The sequence below is a fragment of the Emys orbicularis genome, chromosome 2 (assembly GCF_028017835.1).
Source record: "Emys orbicularis isolate rEmyOrb1 chromosome 2, rEmyOrb1.hap1, whole genome shotgun sequence".
Classification (NCBI taxonomy): Eukaryota; Metazoa; Chordata; order Testudines; family Emydidae; genus Emys; species Emys orbicularis.
Genome location: NC_088684.1, coordinates 93,840,294 through 93,863,433, shown reverse-complemented (window position 1 = coordinate 93,863,433; position 23,140 = coordinate 93,840,294).

The following is a 23,140-nucleotide window of genomic DNA, read 5'->3' as shown; positions in this document are numbered from 1 at the left end:
GCTTTCCATGATTAGCATAAAGAAGCATGAAATTGTAAATGTGTTAATTTAAAATAACATTACATACACATGTAAGCTGGTCTAGCTCCCACTGTGTTCCAGACACATTCATTGAATATCATCCAAATCTACCCCTGTCTATGTCTTTTATTATTATTATTATTATTATTGGTCACTCAAACACCAACCATATCCCTCTAAGCTTTCTCCCTAACCTGCATAGACTCTGTTCACTACAAGCCTGGATGTGACCCAATATGTGAGACAGGGAATTCTCTTCAGACAGGCAGCAAACAAATTGGAGGGAGCAAGACACAGTGATATCAGTATTCTGTATTTTTTTTTAAAAAAAGGGGGGGGGGCATAAAATGTTATTCACCTGGATAGGTGGTGAGGCAGTAAACTAATTGTTATGAAATATATAGAATCTAGCATCTGTTACTTAACAGAAGTGTCTAGAATATAAAGTTCTTTAGCTATAGTCATATTTTTCTTATTCTAGAAGAACTGTGTTTATTTTTGATTACTGGCTCATGTTTTGTTACATTACTCCTTTCCACAAGAATAACTTAAATTCCCTTGAGGTGCAAAGTGGATAAATATTCCTCACTATGACAAATTAGCATTTCCTGGCAACGCTCCCTGTTTTTTAATGCACTAATGAACCTTTCATTATACAACAACCAATCCAAATAATAATATCTTTATACCTTGATGATGGTGTACATATTATCTTGCTCAGGAAAAAAGGAAACTCCTCTATTCCAAAGCAGAGGAAATAATGATTTAATACAAAAAGCAAACATCGCCTGATCCATCCACTGTAATTATACCTGAAGTGCATTGTATGCATTACATTACCAAACCGTTTTTTATTTGTGAAGTGAGTTACCAGTGCAACACTACCCATTAAATAGAGATGGGTACGCTGTTCTTTGGACTTTTAAATATGTCGTTAACATCTGCCCTCAGTTTTAGCTAAATTCATGGAACAAACTTTGCTTATTCCCAAATGTTTGCTGTGAATTTAGATCTGGAACAGCAGTAACCATCCAGATCAAAAAGAGGATGGGTGTTTTTCTTTTCTTCAGTATGGAGAGTGATGTGTTACTAATAGGCCAAATTCTTCCAATATTACTCATGTTGCATAGTATCTTATTCCACAAGCTGCTGCACTGTACTCCGTGAGTAGTCCAATTGGTTAAAGTACTTCTCAACAGATCTATCTCAATATCAAAAACATGTTGTTTTTTAAACTGACAAGCTGAATTCTATGCTGTCTGCTGGGAATGTGTGCTTTTGAAGTAATGGGTTGGGGAGAGGTAATAATTTTGAAATCATTCTGTTTTTCCATTTAAACAAAACTATTTCTTACAACAATCAGCATAGTAGGAGACAAAGAGGCAAACTTTTATATTAAGTGTATTTGCTGGAAACCATAAGGATTATATTGATGATACACCATGGTGTTCCACCTATAAAATTTGAAGTGAGAGTGAAGAACTTGTTGTAAGTCTTGCATGGAAGGGAAGTAACCTTCTCTGGTAAATTTTGTTTGAAAGTACCGGACATAACTTTGTGTGCAGGTGGTCCATCAAAAAAAGTTAAAACTGTGCTCTTTGGAAGTATTTTTATTAGCCCCAGGATAAGTCATTTCTGGCAGGGATGCCTCTGAAGAGAAAGTGTTTAAAATTCTGAAAGTACTTGAAAGGGAAGCTTGAGCTAATTTCCCTAACTCTGATGGAATTCATCCCCTTCCTGAGTACTGGTAAATTCCATCAGCGTTAGTTGGCTAAAACTTGCCTCCGGTGTACTTTTGGAATTTTAAAAAGGAGGCCATGGGTAGTGCCTCCCACACCTCACTGCATGAATAGTTTCACTGTACTAAACAGCAAAGTGAACATACCTGGTTTGCTGTCTCCTGTACTTAAGGAATGAGGTCAACACAGATAAGTTGACTTAAAAAGGACTTAAGAGACCCTTCACAGAGAACATATTAAGAACTGATATCAAAACATTAGGCTAACACTACTCCATCTGATAATGTTTAGAGGTAAATACCTAGGTTTACAGTTAATATTAGAGCTGGGGAAAATATTTTTCAAACATTCCCACTAAATTGTTCACTGGCTCTGTAACAGAGTCCTTGGTGGGTTAGGTGGCCTAGTCATTAGTGCACCTAGTGCCTTCTGGTGGTCAGTCTTACAGTCCTGATTCTCCTCTACTCAGAGGTGCAGTAAGGAGAACAGGTAGTTAGTCCCTCCTGTAGTGGGAGCAGTGGTAGGGGAGGCCAGGCCCATCCACTCCACAACGCTCCAACCCAGGGCCCTAAAAGGGTCAACTGTGCCTGGCCCCCAAAGGTACCTGGAGTTACTGTTCCTGGGTCACTTTCTATCACCACTTTCCTCTCTCAGATTTCAGTCCCCAATAAAGTGAAAAGAAGAAAAAAAAGGTAACCAAACCATCAGCCTCAACCAGGCTCAGCATACAATCTTACTACCTCAGGGAGGCTCTCCTGGCACCTTTGTCAGGAGACTTCGGGGTAGGTCTGTCGTCCTCCCTCTTCTGAGCTGGGTTGCTCCCTTTTCAATCCCTTCTCCAGTTGGAGCATGTGCTGGAGGGGTGGGACTATTTGAGCCCAGTGCTGTCTTTTAACCCCTTCCAGCCCAGTGTTGTTACCAGCTTTGCTTGTTACTTTGGGGTATGCTCATTTGGGGGCAGGGAAGGTGGCTGTACTTCTACCAATGTACTGCTTGTGTCACCTGTGTTCTCATATGGAGCTCTACTTCTCCCTGCTGCAAGTTCCCTCCCAATGGAGCTATCCTGTAGGACCTAGGTTCCCCAGGGCTAGGTTCTTCCAGCCCCAGAATCAGATGAGCGTGTGCGCGCGCACACACACACACACTTTAACAGAGCACATCTGAGAGGACCAGGTTAATTAGCACTCCTAAGCTGACCCCTTATATGTCCCTGGACTCAGTAGGCTGGGTTGAGCAGCACTTCTAAGCTGCCACCCTCATATGTCCCAGGTTCAGCACATCCCTATCCCCACTTTCACATTACAATTGTTCTGGTAGTAACCCACTTGATGAGCAAACCCCACAGGATTTTTGGGCACTGCAGGGATCTTTTAGCTTAGGTACAAGGAGCGTTGCTGCAAAGCGAATGAGGAAACCAAAAACCACCCACGTGGGGGAGAGAAAGAAGCAACCAGCTTAATCATGAAAGTTATTTACTGCCAGTTAATAACCATAGGGGAGCCAAAGAAACAAAACAGTTATAATATTAAATCTAACTTAAATTTGATTATAAAAGTCAGGTTTAGAAAACTATAACCGATCACACAAGTCAGGGTCAGAAGGCTATACAGAGAGAGAAAGCGCACTGGGTTCTCACCACTCTGTGAAGCTTGAATCGATCAGGGATCCCAGGTGGTGGTGGTGGTGGTAGCTGAGGGGCCAGAGTGCTGGAGACAGGCAGAGCCCCCAGCACGATTAGTCAGGAGAAGATGAAGTCCCAATGGAACTGATGCAGATTTTGGATCCAGGCATCAGAACGCTTACTTGAGCATGGGTAGGGGTTTTTGTAGGGAAACAACAATGGTTCAAGAGAGAACACTAGATTTGTTTATGCGTAAACTGATGGCTCAAGGTAGTATACCAAAGTTGTTTTGTTCAGGTTAGACATGGGAGCTGATCATTCCTGGCGATGGGTGGTGGTCCTTGGAGGGAGCTCAGAATGCAATTAGGGAGCTTCACTATTTTGGATACCAATAAAGGATTTATTACTAGAACTGGTCTTATAACTACTGAGCTGGGTGTGTGCAGGGATGGGTTGATTAACATCTGGAGCAGAGATTCCCCCATCATTCCGTGCTTTTCTGGCCCCAGAGTTCTGTGCGGTTCTTTCCTTGGAATCTCTGTTCTCCATTCTGTATGCTAATGGAGATGCCTCCTTGTCCCATCTTCAATGCAAATGAGGCCAGGGGAATTTCCTTAATCCTGTCACCCTTATCCCAAGGGTTTAGGTGTGTCTCCCACTGCCTTTTCATTGCTTTTTGTAAGTCTTTCTTCTGATTGGTTTTGGTTCAAGTAGAGGCTGGGGGGAGGGGGGCGGGGATGGTCTTTCATGAGTCAAACAGGCACCCTGGTTCCCCAAGAACACACAGCTGATAGGTAACAGTGTGGGCTTTGTATACCCCATCACAGAACCTCTCCTATAGACCCTGGGATGTCATGCCCTGTGGTCAATTCATGTCCCCACTGTCTCATGAAAAGAAGTCTGCTTTTATTTTCCATACCTGCACATGACAGGTACCACTACATGATGCATGGGTTATGGTCCTTCATTGAGTTCAGCTGGAGTGGTGCATGATCAGTTAACCGGTGGACAGGATGCCCATACAAGTAATAGCGTAGGACATCAATGTCCCATTTCACCGCCAGGACCTCCTTCTTCATGACCAGGTATGCTTCCTCCTGTCGGAACAACTTCCTGCTGAGATAGAGAATGGTATTCTTATTCTCTGAATTCCTGAGATAGCACTATTCCAAGTCTGACAATGGATGTGCCTGTTTGGAGAATAAAGGGCTTTGACAATTCTGCGTGGAATAGTGCTGGTTCCCACGTCAACTGGTCTTGTGGTGCTTTAAATGCCTCATCACAACTTTTGGTCCAACAGACCTTTTTGGATGTGATGTCTTTTACCAGGTCTGTCAAAGGGGCTGTGATGGTAGTAAAGTTTGGGATGAACCATTGATAGCACCCCACTAATTCAAAAAACTGGACTTGTTTCTTTGTGCAAGGGACAGGACAACCTAGCAGGGCTTGGATTTTGTCCACCAAGAGTCATAGCTGGCCTCCCTCCCCCAACAGCGTACCCTAGGTAGGTGACTTCTTGGGTAGTCAGTCAGCACTTGGTTGGGTTGGCCATCAAACTTGTAGCTTTAAGATTCTGCAATATCACTTCAATGTGCTTCAGATGTTTGTCCCAGCTCTCGCTGTTGATGACAATATCATCAATGTAGGCAGCCATGCAGGGCCGCTGTTAGGGGGTAGTAAGCAAGGCAGTTGCCTGGGATCCCATGCCATAGGGGGTCCTGCAAAGCTAAGTTGCTCAGGCTTCAGCTTCAGGCCCGGACAGTGAGGCTTGGGCTTTAACTTTCTGCCCTGGGCCCCAATGAGTCTAATGTAACCCATGCAGCCGTAGCACTTTGTCCATCAGTGACTGAAAAGTGGCAGCAGCCCCATGAAGTCTGAAGGGTATGGTTTTAAATTGGAATAGCCCCCATGGTGTGGATAAGGCAGTTTTTTCTTTAGATTCAGGTGTCAAGGGGACTTGCCAGTATCCCTTTGTCAAGTCAAGGGTGGATATATACTTTGTGACCCCCCCAGTCTTTCCAGTAATTAATTGACTCTGGGCATGGGGTATGCAATGAATTTTGAAATGGTGTTCATCCTGTAAAACTCAATACAGAACCCATCTTGTTTGGGTACCAGTACAATGGGGCTCCTCCACTCACTGTGATTCTTTGACTCTTAATTCTATCTCAGCCTGGAGTTCCTAGCAAATCATCTCCATCTTCCTCTGTAGCAGTCATAGCCTCTTGCATACCTTCCACTCTGGTTCAACGTCTATAAGATGGAACATCAGGTACATCCGCTCAGGTACCACCGAAAACACCTCTTGGAACAATTTGACCACCTGGCCTACCTGTTGCTCTTGGTAGGGCTGCATACCCTTTCCTACAGGTACTGGTGTGTAGCCTTGTGGCACCAACGCCTGAGGGCCAAGTTCTGTATCGGGGAGAGAGGGGGAATGGGATAACAAAGTCCTCTTTTCCCTTCCAGGCCTTCAACAGGCTGACATTATACTCCTGGGTAGATTTCCTTTTCCTCGGTTGCTGGCTCTCATAATCAACCTGTCCTACCTGTTTCACCACCTTGAAGGCACTTTACACCACAGGCCAGTAACTGGGATTCTGATGTTGGTAGCAGAAGTCTGATATAGTCTCTGGGCTGGAACTTGCATAGGTGGGCCCCTTTGTTTATAGACCTGCTCCTGGAGATGTCACTCCTGTAAGTTTTCTCTTGCAAACTCCCGCAGCGTCTTCAGTTTTTCCCACAGCTATATAACATACCTCATTATGTTGTTTGTCCTGGTTCTCTGCTCTTACCAGGTGAATACCCACTTCGTCAGACGCATTCACCCACGAAAGCTTATGCTCCAATACATCTGTTAGTCTTAAAGCTGCCACAAGACTCTCTGTTGCTTTTTACAGATCCAGACTAACACGGCTACCCCTCTGATACTTGAAACTTTAACATGTTCTTCAGTGTTTTGTTGAACTGCTAGACTAGCCCATTATTTCGGGGGTGGGGGATGATGGGGCTTTAAGCTCAAAAGCTTGTCTCTCTCACCAACAGAAGTTGGTCCAATAAAAGATATTACCTCCACCACCTTCCCTCTCTAATATACTGGGACTAACCTGGCTAACCACACTGCATACAATTATGGGCATATGCATTTTCATCTTTACTTTGATGAGTGTCTCAACTATACACAATTGGGAGTTGGTACACAACTGTGGCTTCACCAAAAAGGCTCAACCAGCCAATCAGAAGATTGCCTTTGGACACTCAGTTCACATTGCCAATCTAGTGTTCACCTATACACATTGAAATTAGGTCATATGGGGAGGATGGTTCATAGAATCATAGGACTGGAAGGGACCTTGAGAGGTCATCTAGTCCAGTCCCCTGCATACTGGATAGACCAAAGTTGTGTTTCATCCCAAATAGACATGACATCCTATATTTTTTTCTAGTGCAGAGCAAGTTTAATTTCAAAATAAGAAAGCATCAGTAGTGGCTCAAAGCTATGGCTGTATCTGAAATGAGTTAATGGTCTCAGTCCCATTTGCAGTAGCCAGGAATCTGCACCACAAAAACCACCATCCTAACTGGCATTAATCTTTTCTTTTTTTTTTTTTTCAATCTCGGCATAAGGCCAAGAACTTGATTAGACATGAAAACTGATTACTTTGTCACCTACGGGAATGGTCCTTCCAGATCAGGGATAAGGCATAATGGTGAGATGGCATGAGGAAGCTTGTGCAGCTTCTGCTGCTGCCTGTATTGTTGTTTGTATGGATAGATAACTGGGGTTGTGTTTGTTATCCAGACAACAGAAAGAAAAATAACACAAGCAATGGAAAGAATGACAATCCCACCATTTAATATTTTTTACTTTAGATATCTTTGTAAAGCAAAATCCCCACTGCTACTAAGGAGCTGTCTTATAAATCACTTGCACATGTTAGCAAATGTCCTCAAAAGTCAACATCTGATGGAGAGAACTTTCTCAACCTTGACTCAGCAGGCTATTTGCTGTAATTATAGTTTAAAAGTGTGACCCTTGTCAAGCCTGAAATGTGAGCACATGTACTGTACATTAGGTCCCAATTCTGCCATTTGATGCAATCATATAACTACCTTTGGAGTTAATGGGAGTTGTGTGAGCATAATGGAGAGCAGAATTAGGGCCTTTGGGATAACTTAGCTGCAGATCATCCACAACACTGCCATATGCTTGCGGCTGACTACCTCCAAAATTCAGTGATACGATCAGAAAACATCAGCGATTCCACTGTCCTTTCCTTGCCCTCCTTTTCCAGGAAAATATGTTAATAGACCAGAAAAAACACTGTTCTTCACATTGGTATCTCTAAAGCTTCTGAACTTTCAGTGCCTTTTTAAAAAAAATCTTTGTCCAGAGTTTTCCAAATTTGTTCAGAAGAGATTAAAAATGAATATGGGTTAATGTATGGGTGCAATCTTAATAGTTGGGAAAGGCTTGACTGGACCCCCCAGAGTAGAAGTGTGTAAATAGCTGATGGTTTTTGGTTCACGGGTAATACTGAATTTTTTAAAATGTTTTGGGTGGACCTGACTTTAATTTTTGGCAATGTGAAAAGTTGGGGGGGAAAAAATCCAATCAAACTAAATCTTTTGACCCAAAGGATTTTTTTTTTTTTAATTTCATTGTGTTTAATGTTTTGTTTTTATTTTTTAAATACAATTTAAGGACATTTTGAAATGAAAAGTTGTTCCAAATAGAAAAATTAAAATGATTCATTTTGAAAAATGTCAAAATAGAATTTTTAAACGTTTTCAGATTTGTTTTAATATGCACATTTCAGAGAAACTGGCATGAATTTATAAAATGTTTTGGTATCAACATTTTGGTATCAAATGTTTTGGCCAAATCTTTCCTTTTCGTGGGAAAAAGCTCTGGCCAAAATTTTTCACCCAGCTCTACTCCATTATATCCCCCATGACAGGGCTCTGGATTATGACCTGGGGAGCAATTCAACAAATCTGTCCCTCTGATGTGAGCACTACTGCCTGTGTGCTCCAACGTCCATGCTGCTATTTTTAGCATGTTAACTCAAGCAAAGCTAGTGAGTGTCTGGCTACTTGGGCTAGGAAACACATTCCCAGCTGCAGTGTAGATGTACCCTAACTCTACTCTGAACCACTAAATGAGAAAATCACAGCAGCAAACAAACCCTTATTTAAACAAACCCCTGATTTAATGCAACTATTTTGTATAATTGAATTAATAAGGGGAAATTAGGTAACAAGTATTATACTGATCCCTCTTCTTTAGCAGGAGGAAATTTAGATGCACATTTTAAAATTGTGATCCCGTTAATAAATGCTAGATTTTTCTTACTCTTGTCAATTTGGGTACTTAAAGTTTATATCCTAAAAGGTAAAACAATGCCTTCTGAAAAATGAGAACATTTCTAGATACTCACCAGGAATTTATCAGTGTTTATCACACAGCAGATTGAATCAGCTCACTGTTTTCAGGAAGGAAATTATTTTTTAGAGACGAGTGAAGTGGTCTTGAGTTATTACACCATATATTGCTTGTAAAGCACAGGAAAGCTGAAAGTTCTGTACACTTCTAATCACTGCAAAGCTAGCTGTGGATATGAGATGTAAAGAGATGGGGGTTCTTGTTGGACATGGAGATCAATGGTAGGAAAATCTGAACATTACACAGCTCACCGTACTGTTGTCCAGTTTTATCACACAAAAGTGTTCAAAATTAAGAATAAGGCCAACCTAAATCCAACCTCCTATGGTTCCAAAAAAATCTATTGTGAGGGGGACAGCATCTGGTCCTAATGAATGATCCTTGCTCCAAAGGAATGCATATACCTCCTTTTGGATTATAACGATTTCCATGTTTGAGGCACTGTATGTAATAATCACTGTAGTTAGCAAATAATACCATTATACTTAGATACCATGGGTGTCTAGATATCCATTTTGTTCTTTCATCCTTCTTTTGACAGTCCTTAACTGTCTTTAAACATAATATTAATAAGGCAGCATATATCTTCAGAGTTACTTATCCTAAATCCCAGATCCAAGGGGTCCTTAGAGTCCAGGCAGGTGGCCAAGTCACCCTAGCCCTGTTTGGATTAAGCCTACAGGATTTGCCAGCAAGAACGGCAAAGAGACTTTTAAACACTTTGGGCTTGATGTTGGTTTCTTTGCGTTGTAGCTGACATAAGTTAGAGTAACCTCAAGTTATGAAGAGAGTTGTTTTGACTCCTGGCTAGCCCAGGATTCAGAAAGTGGAAAGGTGGCTGAGAGCTATTTATCATCACTGCACCCCAGATATGCCAAGTATAAACTGGATACAGCTGAGGAATGAGCCATTTTAAGTGACCCTATAAGAGAAGCACTGTGATGGGTAGACAAACCCCCACACTGGGCCCAAAGGGGTTAAAAGGCAATTCAGAGCCACATAGCCCCAGCCCTCTGGATTTGTCAAGCATGTTCCGCCTGGAGGAATGGGTTAAAAGGAGTTCAGAAGCCCAAGAAAAGGGTGGACAGGCTGCAGAAGAGACAAATCCTTCTCTGGGATGCCAGACAGAAGGTTGAACCTCAGAGGGGACCATGAAGTGGGTAAGGCCCAAAAATCAGAGCCTTCTCCAAGCATCTCCCTCTTTGAGAACCTTCAGGGTCCTGCTCATTTGGATGCTTTTTGTTAAAATATTGACTGTATTGTAGGGGCCATGCCCAAAACTGAAGGTGCACATAGATAGGAAGTACCCCACGGCAGTGGACTTAAGACCAGGAAGGTCCTCTCTGAAGAGAGTCTGTTTCCCACAGGGCTTTAAGCTGGGACCTGATGGAGAGGGAGGGCCCAGGTCCCCCTATCACACCCACACACACCCTTAAGGGCAAAGGCCCAGTTGTAAATGGAGGCCAACCAGGCACCACTACTACCACAACAAAGACAAAGTGCTGGAGGCCAGGTGTGCTAACTGCGAGGCAGCCTGGTCCTCCAAACATCCTATCACAGGCACCATCTGATTGGCTGCTTCCACCCCAGAGAGCCTGGATCAATTTCTGTAGTATGAGAACAATCTCCGATTCTGTGGAATCAGATCACAATGGATCAGCAATGGGGAAGCACATTGATTCAGGCACGTGGACAGAGGGACGGGGAGATGCTTAGGTTAAGAGTGAGGAAGGACCTAACATTATGTATAACTGACACTTTGTCTGTCTATTATTCTCTGCCTTGTTTATCAACACTGCAAGCTTTTCCTATGTGTTTGTACGTCATGTAGCACAATGGGGTCCAGATCCTGATTAGGTATTATTGCAATATGCATCTTAAATATTTAATAATCCTAGTCAACGACTTCCTTCCTGTTTCTATTCAGTCTCTCTAACTCTTTGAGTAGAGCTGACTGATGGTGAATTTCAAAATGTTCCCCCCTCCCCCCCAGTGAAAATTCTGGGAAGAAAAAACCCAGCAAGTAGTGTGTGGAAATAGATACTTCTTGGTAAAGGCTCAAGGAATAAATCTCAAACGTAGCCAGGATTAAAACTATTGAGGCTTAAAAATCTAATTTGCTAATCAGCAAAGGTTAAAAAATGCAGGCAGGGCATAATAGCTCAAGTAAGGGAGCAATTATGTTCGTGTAGTTAGTAGATCTTGTTAATGGAGTTAAGGTATGAAAATAGACCTAGTTATCAGTATTTTCTCTGTTTTTATGAGAGAAACTGGTCTCTGTTATGGGTTTCCTGGTATTGATTATTTATCAAGCATCTTAAAATAAGTCAGATTCTTATAGAAAAGTATAGTACAGTGTGATGTTCCCCTCTGGTGTTATCTAGATCAGTGATCTGCTAGGTCACTTCAATCCTCGACTCTGGGAGCCGGCCTTACCCTCCTCTGCTGTGAGAACCCCCACTCCTGAGCTGTTCACGCACAGCCTCTGGCATGTAAGCTGCTCCTTGGATTGTGCAACCGAATGACACTAGCCAATATCTCCGGTCCCAGACACAACCCTAGGAACCTCGGTCTTGCAGTGTCCAGTTATGTCCGCTGGACACTGCAAGCTTATATGAGTTCGTCAATTTAACAAAGGAATTGATGTGCACCAGGCACACTTCAAACCAAACGCACTGCTTCAGGTAGAACAAACAAACAAATATAATCACTTAAAATCTATCTTTTTGTAGTTCATATAAGTCAAAGCCCAACAAGTCGGATTTGGTCAAATGAAATAAAAGCAAAATGCATTCTAAGCTGATCTTAATACTTTCAGTGCCCTTACAAACTTAGATGCTTCTCACCACAAGCTGGCTGGTTGCTCTTCATCCAGGCTCTCCCCTTTGATCAACGCTTCAGTTGCTTGGTGTGGTGTCTGTAGATGTAGGTGGAAGAGAGAGGAAGAGCATGGCAAATGTCTCTCCCTTTTATCATGTTCTTTCTTCTCTCTTGGCTTTGCCCCCCTCCCTTCAGAGTCATTTGAACATTACCTCATTGTAGTCCCAAACTGACCAAAGGAAGGAGGGTGACTCGAGAGTCCAACAGATCCTTTGTTGCTGCCTAGGCCAGCGTCCTTTGTTCCTGTGAGGCTGGGCTGGGTTTGTCCCATACGTACCCTGATGAGGTGTGAACTGCTCCTCTGCAGTTTTGCCTGGGCCTGTTTTAAGCCATGAGGACACAGTGCATCATGAGCTTTCCGAAGACACCCGACATGACAAACTTTGCATTGGATACCACACAATCATTTTACAAGGATGAACCTGAGGTGCAGGGTGTTCCCACGAGGTACAGAACATAACAGGAATCTGCAGCCTCATATTATACTTGCTGTGATGTGATAAGACAGATTAAGCAGGGTGGTGTTTAAAAGGTATCACAATTTGATAGACAATCATGAGAGAGAGAGTCATACAAATCCTGCTCTGAGCATGAGGAGTTTTGATTTATAATGGAGAATTGTTCTGTGACTTTCGTGACTGACTTCTTCCTTTCCACCTTCCAAAGAACAGAGTATGACTTGTTAGTTCCACCTGCTCAAATTCACTATGTCCACAGTCATTTGGTGAGAAGCCTATGTTCTCCATTCCCATCAGACACTCCTCCTCTCTTCTATGATTAAGTTTGGGGTGACTCTTGGATTTTCAGGCATTTGTGACATATCATTACTTTTATTACTATGTCACATACATCATCAGCAATTTTTGTAGTTCTACTGCAGGGTTCCTGTGTCTTAAATATTGTGTCTGGACCAACATGCGACCTATTGATATGAGAGTAGTAGTGAGCCTCATTTATTATTAGCCATATGTATGTACACTAGTGCTTCGCATCTTCAAAGCACATGAAACATTAGCTAATGACATCTTATGGTATCACTCTGTTTTATGGCTAAGGAAACTGAAGCAGAAAAATGACTTACCCAAGTCAGAGGAAGTCTATTAGATCTATGATTAAAATTTAGATTTAGTTGCCATTTTGGAGCTCAGACTACTAGATCATATTTCACTACTTATAGCCTAGGTTTGTAACTAATGGTCTAATGGGGACTGGGGAGAGAAACTCTAATCCTGGCCTGGTGCAAGGGGAGGCTCCAGCAGGACAGAGGACTGGAGAGTGAGCCCACACCACAGAGAGGACTCCTGCAACTCTTGTGTCCTGCAGGGTTGAGCCCAGCTCCTGGTCTGCACATTGTGACCTGGCATGCTGGTTCGAAGTGCCTCTCAGGTTTGCTCCCCCAGCTTCTTCCCTCCATCACGATAGAGGGTTGGGCAGGTCAAACCTGAGCAGCACTGTGACCTGGTTCACCAGGTCACAACGTCCAGAATGGGGAGCTAGGCCCAGCCCCGTGGGAAAGGAGCTGCAGGAGCCACCCCTGCAGGGTGAATCATGGACATAGGAAAAAAGTCGTGGACAAACAGGAACATCACTCTCTGTGACTTTTTTTTTTCTGCCCACAGTGGCAAACCAGCAGCCCTAGTTTTAGGGTTCTGAAAATGTTAAAATCTCAGAAGAAACTGTAAGAGGTTTTTTGTTTTGTTTTAAACTTTGATCCAAAAAAAAGTACTATGGTAAATTCAGCTGGCTGATGAAAAGTGAATGTGTTAAATCTGGAGACTAAATTCACTTGCTGACATGGAAAATAGAGAGCTTGTAATCTTTCATTCAGGGGAAATTTCTCCACAACCTTAACTATGGACAAGCTTAGGCTGCTCCCACGATAGCACTGTTTTTCTCTGTGGATATTCTTTCTACAGTTATGTTTCACGAGCTGGTCAATATACTATCTCTGTGATGGCACCCACAATTCTTTGTTTTGTTTTTCTGACTTCATTATATCAAGGTTGTTCTGCATACAAAGGTTCTGAACTTCACTCATTATTAGACTGAGTAGGTAATATATGTCTGCCAGCCAATTAGCCTCTTGTATTGTAGCTTCCAAACTGCATTGCTATTTCAACAGCTCATTGCAGAGTTAATGGGGCTGATATGAGAAAGCAGACTTATGCAGTTGGCAATGGATTCACTTTTCCATAAATGAATGCCTCCATATTTCTTCATGTGGAGCCCCTGTCATATATTACCTCTTGGTTCTCCCAATCCAGATGGAAAATTCCTTATCAACTCATCTGTCATTTGGTTGAATTTATAAAAGTTTATATATAACGTGAACAGATTTTTTGGGGAGTCCAACAGGTGTTTGCAATATTAAGTGAAGGTAGTGTCTCCTAATAAGCTGAAAACGTATGTAACACAAACTCTGGGAATTTAACCCTTCTGCCAGATCAGAAATGTTAATATTTGGAGAGCATCAAAATACTAGCATTGTGATAAAGTTGGTTCCCTAGTGGTTAAAAAGTTCCAGTGGAGAATCCATGCCATCTGGGAGGCTATTCCACTGCATAATAAATCTCACTGTCAGGAAATATTTCCTCATTCTCTGTGTTCTGACACTCTAAATTGATATTCCAATTAAATTAATGGAACATCAGGGAGCAGCAGATTCTCATGGCAGCACAAGAGATACACATTTGCAGGTCCTCAGCAGCAGTATAGTCGGCAGAAAAGTAGTCAAGTTAAAACCATTTAGTGGAAAAAATATATAACTATAGCAGAATTCTTAACAGATCAGCACATTACAACCACTTGCTTTTTCTGATGATTGATTAAAAATAGCAGAAGGAAAATTCTAATGACTTTCTTAATCTTGGAGGGACTGATAGTCTTGTAGTTAAAGTACAGGTGGAATAAAGAAATCTCCCTTCTACCTTAGAACTGCCACTGAATTTCCTTCTGCAAGTCTTCTATCCTCTCTGTGCCTCAGTTTTCCATTTGGTAAAATGGGATTTATACTTCACACCCTTAATTCATTAGCACTTGTAAGTGGTATGCTACAGAAATAGAGCATTACTGTATTTTTGCCTCATAGCATATTGTCAAAACAGATTTTTTAATCTGAATTTTATAATACACCTCTACCCCGATATAACACAACCCGATATAACACGAATTCGGATATAACCTGGTAAAGTAGTGCTCTGGGGGGCGGGGCTGCACACTCCGGTGGATCAAAGCAAGTTCGATATAATGTGGTTTCACCTATAACGCGGTAAGATTTTTTTGGCTGCCAAGGACAGCGTTATATCGGGGTAGAGGTGTATGTATTAAAAGGTACTGTAAAATTACATGTTTCTCCTTATTATTACTGATCTCTTGCTTTTATCTACCAGTAGGACATTGGGTTTTAGTTTTTTCTTGGCACAGAACAGAGCTAGGCCTCATCTAGGCCTACAGTATATTGCTGTACTTTCAAGATATGAGAAAAATCTTGATAACTAACTCAAGCAATATGGCCCAAAGCTGAATTTGCTTTGCTTTCTAAAGATCGTTGAAGCTATTCCTTACTGTAACAAAACAAGGACTGTTGGTTGCAGCTTTAATCAATATGACCACTACGTTTCCACAGCCCGGAGTAGCCCTGTTGGCAATAGAGTATCTCTAGTGGACCAAAATACTTCAAGCACGTGCAGGAATACAATTTTACGTAGAATTATACTAACTGTGTTTGCAAGCATAGGTGTATTTATAGATAGTTAAATAAAATATGGGCAAAACCCTGGATGTGTTTACGTTTTATTATCTGAATCTCCAGCATTGTGGTCAAATGGTTCCACTTTGGGGGCCAGACTCTCTAAGTTCACTCTCTACTTACACTGAGTGCAGTAGGTTATGGCTCCCTTTTCTTCTCTGGCCCTGACTCTGGGCACAGGTGAGAGCAGCCTAGATGCTGCTGTAAACTGTGCCATCTGTCCATGGTCCTTTAGGGTCTCTTCTCATTGCCTGTCTCTGCTCCAGAGGCTCCAGGATGGAGGCATAGGAGCTGGTGCTGCAGGCTCTGTGCTTGCTAGGAGATCTGCCACACCAAGTGAGGGAACTTGATGGAGGTTTCCACTCCCTTTGTGCTGCTCACAGAATGGGGCCTAGAATCTGACCCTTGCTTTCTAGTACAGCTACTCTTGGATAAGAGTTTTCCTGCCCCCATTAAAGTCAATAGCTGTTTCTATCATTGACTTCAGCGAGATCAGGATCAGGCCATAGCTGAAAGGCAGCTCAGAAGTAGAAAGGAAAGTGTAAGCTATGCAAAGAGTGACATGCTCTTCCTTTTGGGTCTGCTGGGAAGAGAGTGCCCCTTTACTCTGTGGGCAGGGTTGGTAACTACAGACTATTAAGTCACTTGTTTAAGCCCTAGCTGAGATTAATATGGAGGATACCCACATCATGTTCCTGATTCTGTGTTATTCTGATAGTTTATATTCACTTTGCACTGGTGTAAATGCCTTCACAAGGTGCATGGCAATGAGAATGAGGCGCAGCACGTTCAACCGCTGGGCTCCGTTAGTGGATAGCCACCAGTTGGTGGACACTGACGGAAACCATTGCTTTTTAATGTGAACATATGAAGTCAATAAGTCAATTAAATAAAAAAAAAGGTCTGCTTGACCTACTGTTAGAGTAATTGCCACAAAGCTTTATTCTGCTATGCTCCTTCTTAATATTTCAGCCTGATCTAGTCCCCCCACTGATTTATGTATAAAGTTATACAAATATTCAGACATTACAGAAAACAGTGCTATTCATTCAGTCTTGCATATTAACAGTAATCAATCCCCTGCTGGCTGAGGTGGGCAGATATAATCTCTGCCTATAATTTTGAATGCAAAATTGCATGATTCTCAATAGAAAATAAAAGTTGAAATTCTTAAGAGGTGTTTGTTCCTTTTAAAAAAAAAAATCATTTGTAGGCTGAGTGGAACAGAGTTTTTTAATAAATTAAAGGGTACAGTGCCAAAAGTGAAATCTCTGCAAGCTGTGTGGAAACTTTTTAAGGACACCATAGTAGAGGCTCAACTTAAATGTATACCCCAATTAAAAAACATAGTAAGAGAACCAAAAAAGAGCCACCGTGGTTAAACAACAAAGTAAAAGAAGCAGTGAGAGGCAAAAAGACATCCTTTAAAAAGTGGAAGTTAAATCCTAGTGAGGAAAATAGAAAGGAGCATAAACTCTGCCAAATGAAGTGTAAGAATACAATTAGGAAGGCAAAAAAGAATTTGAGGAACAATTAGCCAAAGACTCAAAACGTAATAGCAATTTTTTTTTAAGTACATCAGTAGCAGGAAGCCTGCTAAACAACCAGTGGGGTCACTGGACAATTGAGATGCTAAAGGAGCACTCAAGGATGATAAGGCCATTGCAGAGAAACTAAATGAATTCTTTGCATCAGTCTTCATGGCTGAGGATGTGAGGGAGATTCCCAAACCTGAGCCATTCTTTTTTTGGTGACAGATCTAAGGAATTGTCCCAGATTGAGGTATCATAAGATGAGGTTTTGGAACAAATAGATAAATTAAACAGCAATAAGTTACCAAGACAAGATGGTATTCACCCAAGAGTTCTGAAGGAACTCAAATGTGAAATTACAGAACTACTAATTGTAGTCTGTAACCTATCATTTAAATCAGCTTCTGTACCAGATGACTGGAGGATAGCTAATGTAACGCCAATTTTTAAAAATGGCTCCAGAGGTGATCCCGACAATTACAGGCCTCTAAACCTGACTTCAGTACCAGGCAAACTGGTTGAAACTATAATAAAGAACAATATTGTCAGACATATAGATGAACATAATTTGTTGAGGAAGAGTCAACATGGTTTTAGTAAAGGGAAATCATGCCTCCCCAATCTACTAGAATTCTTTGAGGGTGTCAACAAGCATGTGGACCAAGGGGATCCAGTGGATATAGTGTACTTAGATTTTTCAGAAAGCCTTTGACAAGGTCCCTCACCAAAGGCTCTCAAGCAAAGTAAGCTGCCACAGGATAAGAGGGAAGGTGCTCTCATGGATTGGTAACTGGTTAAAAGCTAGGAAACAAAGGATAGGTATAAATGGTCACTTTTCAGAATGGAGAGAGGTAAATAGTGGTGTCGCCCAGGGGTCTGTTCGGGGACCAGTCCTATTCAACATATTTATAAATGATCTGGAAAAAGGGGTAAACAGTGAGGTGGCAAAATTTGCAGATGATACAAAACTACTAAAGGTAATAAGTCCCAGGCAGACTGCAAAGAGCTACAAAAGGATCTCTCAAAACTGGGTGACTGGGCAACAAAATGGCAGATGACATTTAATGTTGATAAATACAAAGTAATGCACATTGGAAAGCATAATCCCAACTATACATATAAAATGATGATATAAATTACCTGTTACCACTCAAGAAAGAGATCTTGCAGTCATTGTGGATAGTTCTCTGAAAACATCCACTCAATGTGCAGCGGCAGTCAAAAAAGCGAACAGAATATTAAGAAAGAGATAGATAATAGGACAGAAAATATCATGTTGCCGCTACTTAAATCCATGGTACGCCCACATCTTGAATACTGTGTACAGATGTGGTTGCCCCATCTCAGAAAAGATATATTGGAATTGGAAAAGGTTCAGAAAAGGGCAACAAAAATGATTAGGGATATGGAGGAGAGATTAATAAAACTGGGCCTTTTTAGCTTGGAAAAGAGACGGCTAAGGGGAGATATGATTTGAGGTCTATAAAATCATGACTGGTGTAGAGAAAGTAGATAAGGAAATGTTGTTTACTACTTCTCATAACACAAGAACTAGGGGTCAATGAAATTAATGGGCAGCAGGTTTAAAACAAATAAAAGGAAGTATTTCTTCACACAACACACAGTCAACCTGTGGAACTCCTTGCCAGAGGATGTTGTGAAGGCCAAGACTATAACAGGGTTCAAAAAAGAACTAGATAAATTCATGGAGCATAGGTCCGTCAATGGCTAATAGCATTGGATGGACAGGAATGGTGTCCCTAGCCTCTGTTTGCCAGAAGCTGGGCGTGAGCGACAGGGGACGGATCACTTGCTGATTACCTGTTCTGTTCATTCCCTCTGGGGCACCTGGCACTGGCCACTGTCGGAAGACAGGATACTGGGATAGATGGACCTTGGGTCTGACCTAGTAGGGCCATTCTTATGTTCTTAATATCCATTTTCCTTCTCCATAGTGGGTACTGAATTGCAGCTAGGCCAAGTTATAGTTAATATTACTTTGATATAAGGCTTATTTGTAATTTGTTGCTCATTTCTACAAGTATCACTGCTTTATTAGTAGATACCAATTGAGGTTAATAAGACAGTTGTATGGAAAATCCACCAAAAGAAAACTTGATGGATCCTTACCAATGACAACTACAACTGTGTTCATTTATTTAATTATACAACTTGCTTATGTAGTCTTGTTTCATTTGCTTATTACAAAAAGGAGAAGAATGAGGGAGAGAAATGTGAAGACAAAATTCAGAACTCCCAGATGCCATGCCTTTAGCGGAAGTAAAGGGAATGATTATTCTGATATTTGAAATTGCATTTATTAACACCATTGGCCAAATTCCTCCCATGACTGGAGCAAGGCTCATATTGTTTATGTTGTTGGGTCAGGAAACTGCATCATTACCCATCCTGTCAGGCACAAGAGCCAAAAGAGGAAGAAAATATATGTGTATATACATCAACATATCTAGAATAAAGCCCTAAGGCTTAGTGACAATGAACTGGATCTATTCCGTGAAGAACACCACTCAAATATAGGCACAGTGGTTATGAAAATTCTCTGTGATGATAAAGTAAAACAACTTGCCTCATGATTTACTAGAGTCCTACTATGTCTCTGAAAAATAAATGATGGTGTTGACATAGATTTCTTTGCTGTCTCTGCCTTTAAACTGTACTTGCTTTGGGGCTTCCCCTAGGATTAAAGTGCTTAAATAACTCATCTAGAGATTCTGCCCTGCACTCTTTATGCAAGTAAAATCAGTGGGATTATCACACATCTAAAGGCTATAGGGATGGGCAGGTAAAATTAATCCGTCACTATTTTTAGTGATGGATTATAGATTTATTACAGGTGAGTGAATAACTCAGAATTTAATGAATTTCATCTTTCTTTTCATGTATTGTTTGAGAACAGATCACAAAATTATCCCATTTAATTGCTATCGTGAATATTTATTGAATTACTGGGGCCTGACCAAATTAAAAACCTGTAACACAAACAAGTCAGCCAAAAAATACTCAGTTTTCACCACAAATAGGGAGGAAAGTCAGAGTCCATGAGTCCACTAGGAACGCTGCTATTGCCATTAATTTTTGTGGTAGGCGCTCAAATGCTACAGTGATGGGCAGCAACATAAAGCCCTAAACTAGGTAGGTAGAGCGCAATATTTGCATTTTTGATATACCATTTACATTCCTTTGACTTAGGAGTTAAACACTTAACTACTATATTTGCCTTTGTAAATCTCCCTCTTGTACGCAAAATTCACAATTTATACAACATTGATTGGTTCCTCAAATCATTCAATCATGTAGCAGAAACCATACCACATCACTCATATAAATGAGCCAATAAAGTCTCAGTTGTGAATTTTCACTTAAATTACAAGTTCAAAATTCTATTTCATGAATATTTAAGTATTTGAGCTAAGAATCACTTTTTGAGTATACAAACTAGTGTGGCTCAAGCCCTTCAGTTTTCTCTGGAAGAGAATGGGAAAGGGTCACAAAATTGGTCATATCAAAATTGACTTTTGAATCTGAGCTAAAATTAACAGGATATCTTTTCCCACACCATTCACTCAGCTCTACCTGTTCATTATATCATCTAATACCCTATGAGAAATTTGCCTTCTAAATTTTGATTTAAGAAATACTACTTTGCTCAGATACCAGTGATGATAGGTGTGTGATGGGTAGGCACAGTTAGTGGAATGATAGAAGCTCTGCATCATCTGAGTGATCTTTTTATTTAAGACAAGAGACATGAGGATGTAACAGGCAAGCCATGCAGAAAGTGCCTTGCATTCAGTTAAACGTAGGGCAGTTGAGTTATATTCTTAGCAGGATGACTCATTCTGCCAACGTTTCACATTTTAAAAAATGGCCTATACTTCATAAAACAACACTTCAGTTTAAGTGGACAAGTCACTTTTTACATTTTTATTTTTAATAGCAAACTTGCTCTTAGATAAAACTCCGTAAAAGGCCATACATTATACAGAGGCAATATTCTAAAAATAGTGAGAAAATTAAATACAATGGTGTTTGAGTTCAAGCACATCCAATAGGCACTATTGTAAAGCATCTCTTGTGGCTTTGTGATCTGGAAGTTGAATAAGTAGAAGGATAATTTAATTATTTAATTCAAAGAGCTACAAAGAAACTAGAGCACTGGATTCCAAGACGAGGCAGACAACCAGCTTGGCTTAACAGAGAAATCTTTGGTGAGCTTAAATGCAAAAAGGAAGCTTACAAGAAATGGCAACTTGGAAAGATGATTAGGGAGGAGTATAAAATTATTGCTCAAGCATGCAGGGATGAAATCAGGAAGGCCAAAGCACAATTGGAGATGCAGCTAGCAAGGGATGTGAAGGGTAACAAGAAGGGTTTTTACAGGAATGTCAGCAACAAGAAGAAGGTCAGGGAAAGTGTGGGACCCTTAATGAATGGGGGAGGCAACCTAGTGACAGATGATGTGGAAAAAGCTGAAGTACTCAATACTTTTTTTGCCTTGGATTTCACAGACAAGGTCAGCTCCCAGACTGCTGCACCAGGCAGCACAGTATGGGGAGGAGATGAGCAGCCCTCAGTGATGAAAGAACAGGTTAAGGACTATTTAGAAAAGCTGGACATGCACAAGTCCATGGGGCTGGATCTAATGCATCCGAGAGTGCTGAGGGAGTTGTCTGATGTGATTGCAGAACCATTGGCCATTATCTTTGAAAACTTGTGGAGATCAGGGGAGGTCCCGGACAATTGGAAAAAGGCAAATTTAGTGCCCATCTTTAAAAAAGGGAAGAAGGAGAATCTGGGGAACTACAGACTGGTCAGCCTTACCTCAGTCCCTGGAAAAATCATGGAGCAGGTCCTCAAGGAATCCATTTTGAAGAACTTGGAGGAGAGGAAGGTAATCAGAAACAGTCAACATGGATTCACCAAGGGCAAGACACACCTGACCAACCTTCTATAATGAGATAACTGGCTCTGTGGATATGAGGAAAGCAGTGGATGTGATATATCTTGACTTAAGCAAAGCTTTTGATACGGTCTCCCACAGTATTCTTGACAGCAAGTTAAAAAAGTTTGGATTGGATGAATGGACTATAAGGTGGATAGAAAGCTGGCTAGATCGTCGGGCTCAATGGGTAGTGATCAATGGCTCGATGTCTAGTTGGCAGCCAGTATCAAGCAGAGTGCCCCAGGGGTCAGTCCTGGGGCTGGTTTTGTTCAACATCTTTATTAATGATCTGGATGATGGGATGGATTGCACCCTTAGCAAGTTCGCGGATGACACTAAGCCGGGGGGAGAGGTAGATATGCTGAAGGGTAGGGATAGGGTCCAGAGTGACCTAGACAAATTGGAGGATTGGGCTAAAAGAAATCTGATGAGGTTCAACAAGGACAAATACAGAGGCCTGTACTTAGGACGGAAGAATCCCATGCACTGCTACAGGCTGGGGACCGACTGGCTAAGCCGCATTTCTGCAGAAAAGGACGTGGGGATAACAGTGGACAAGAAGCTGGCTGAGAGTCAACAGTGTGCCCTTGTTGCCAAGAAGGCTAACGGCATATTGGGCTGCATTAGTAGGAGCATTGCCAGCAGATCGAGTGAAGTGATTATGCCCCTCTATTCGGCACTGGTGAGGCCACATCTGGAGTATTGCGTCCAGTTTTGGGGCCCCCGCTACAGAAAGGATGTGGACAAATTGGAGATAGTCCAGTGGAGGGCAATGAAAATGATTAGGGGGCTGGGACACATGACTTATGAGGAGAGGCTGGAGGAACTGGTCTTATTTAGTCTGCAGAAGGGAAGAGTGAGGGGGGATTTGATAGCAGCTTTCAACTACTTGAAAGGGGGGTTCTAGGCTGTTCTCAGTGGTGGCAGATGACAGAACAAGGATCAATGGTCTCAAGTTGCAGTGGGGGAGATCTAGGTTGGATATTAGGAAAAACTATTACACCAGGAGGGTAGTGAAGCACTGGAATGGGTTATCTAGGGAGGTGGTGGAATCTCCATCCTTAGAGATTTTTGAGGCCCGGCTTGACAAAGCCCTGGCTGGGATGATTTAGTTGGGGTTGGTCCTGCTTTGAGCAGGGGGTTGGACTAGATGACCTCCTGAGGTCTCTTCCAACCCTAATCTTCTATGA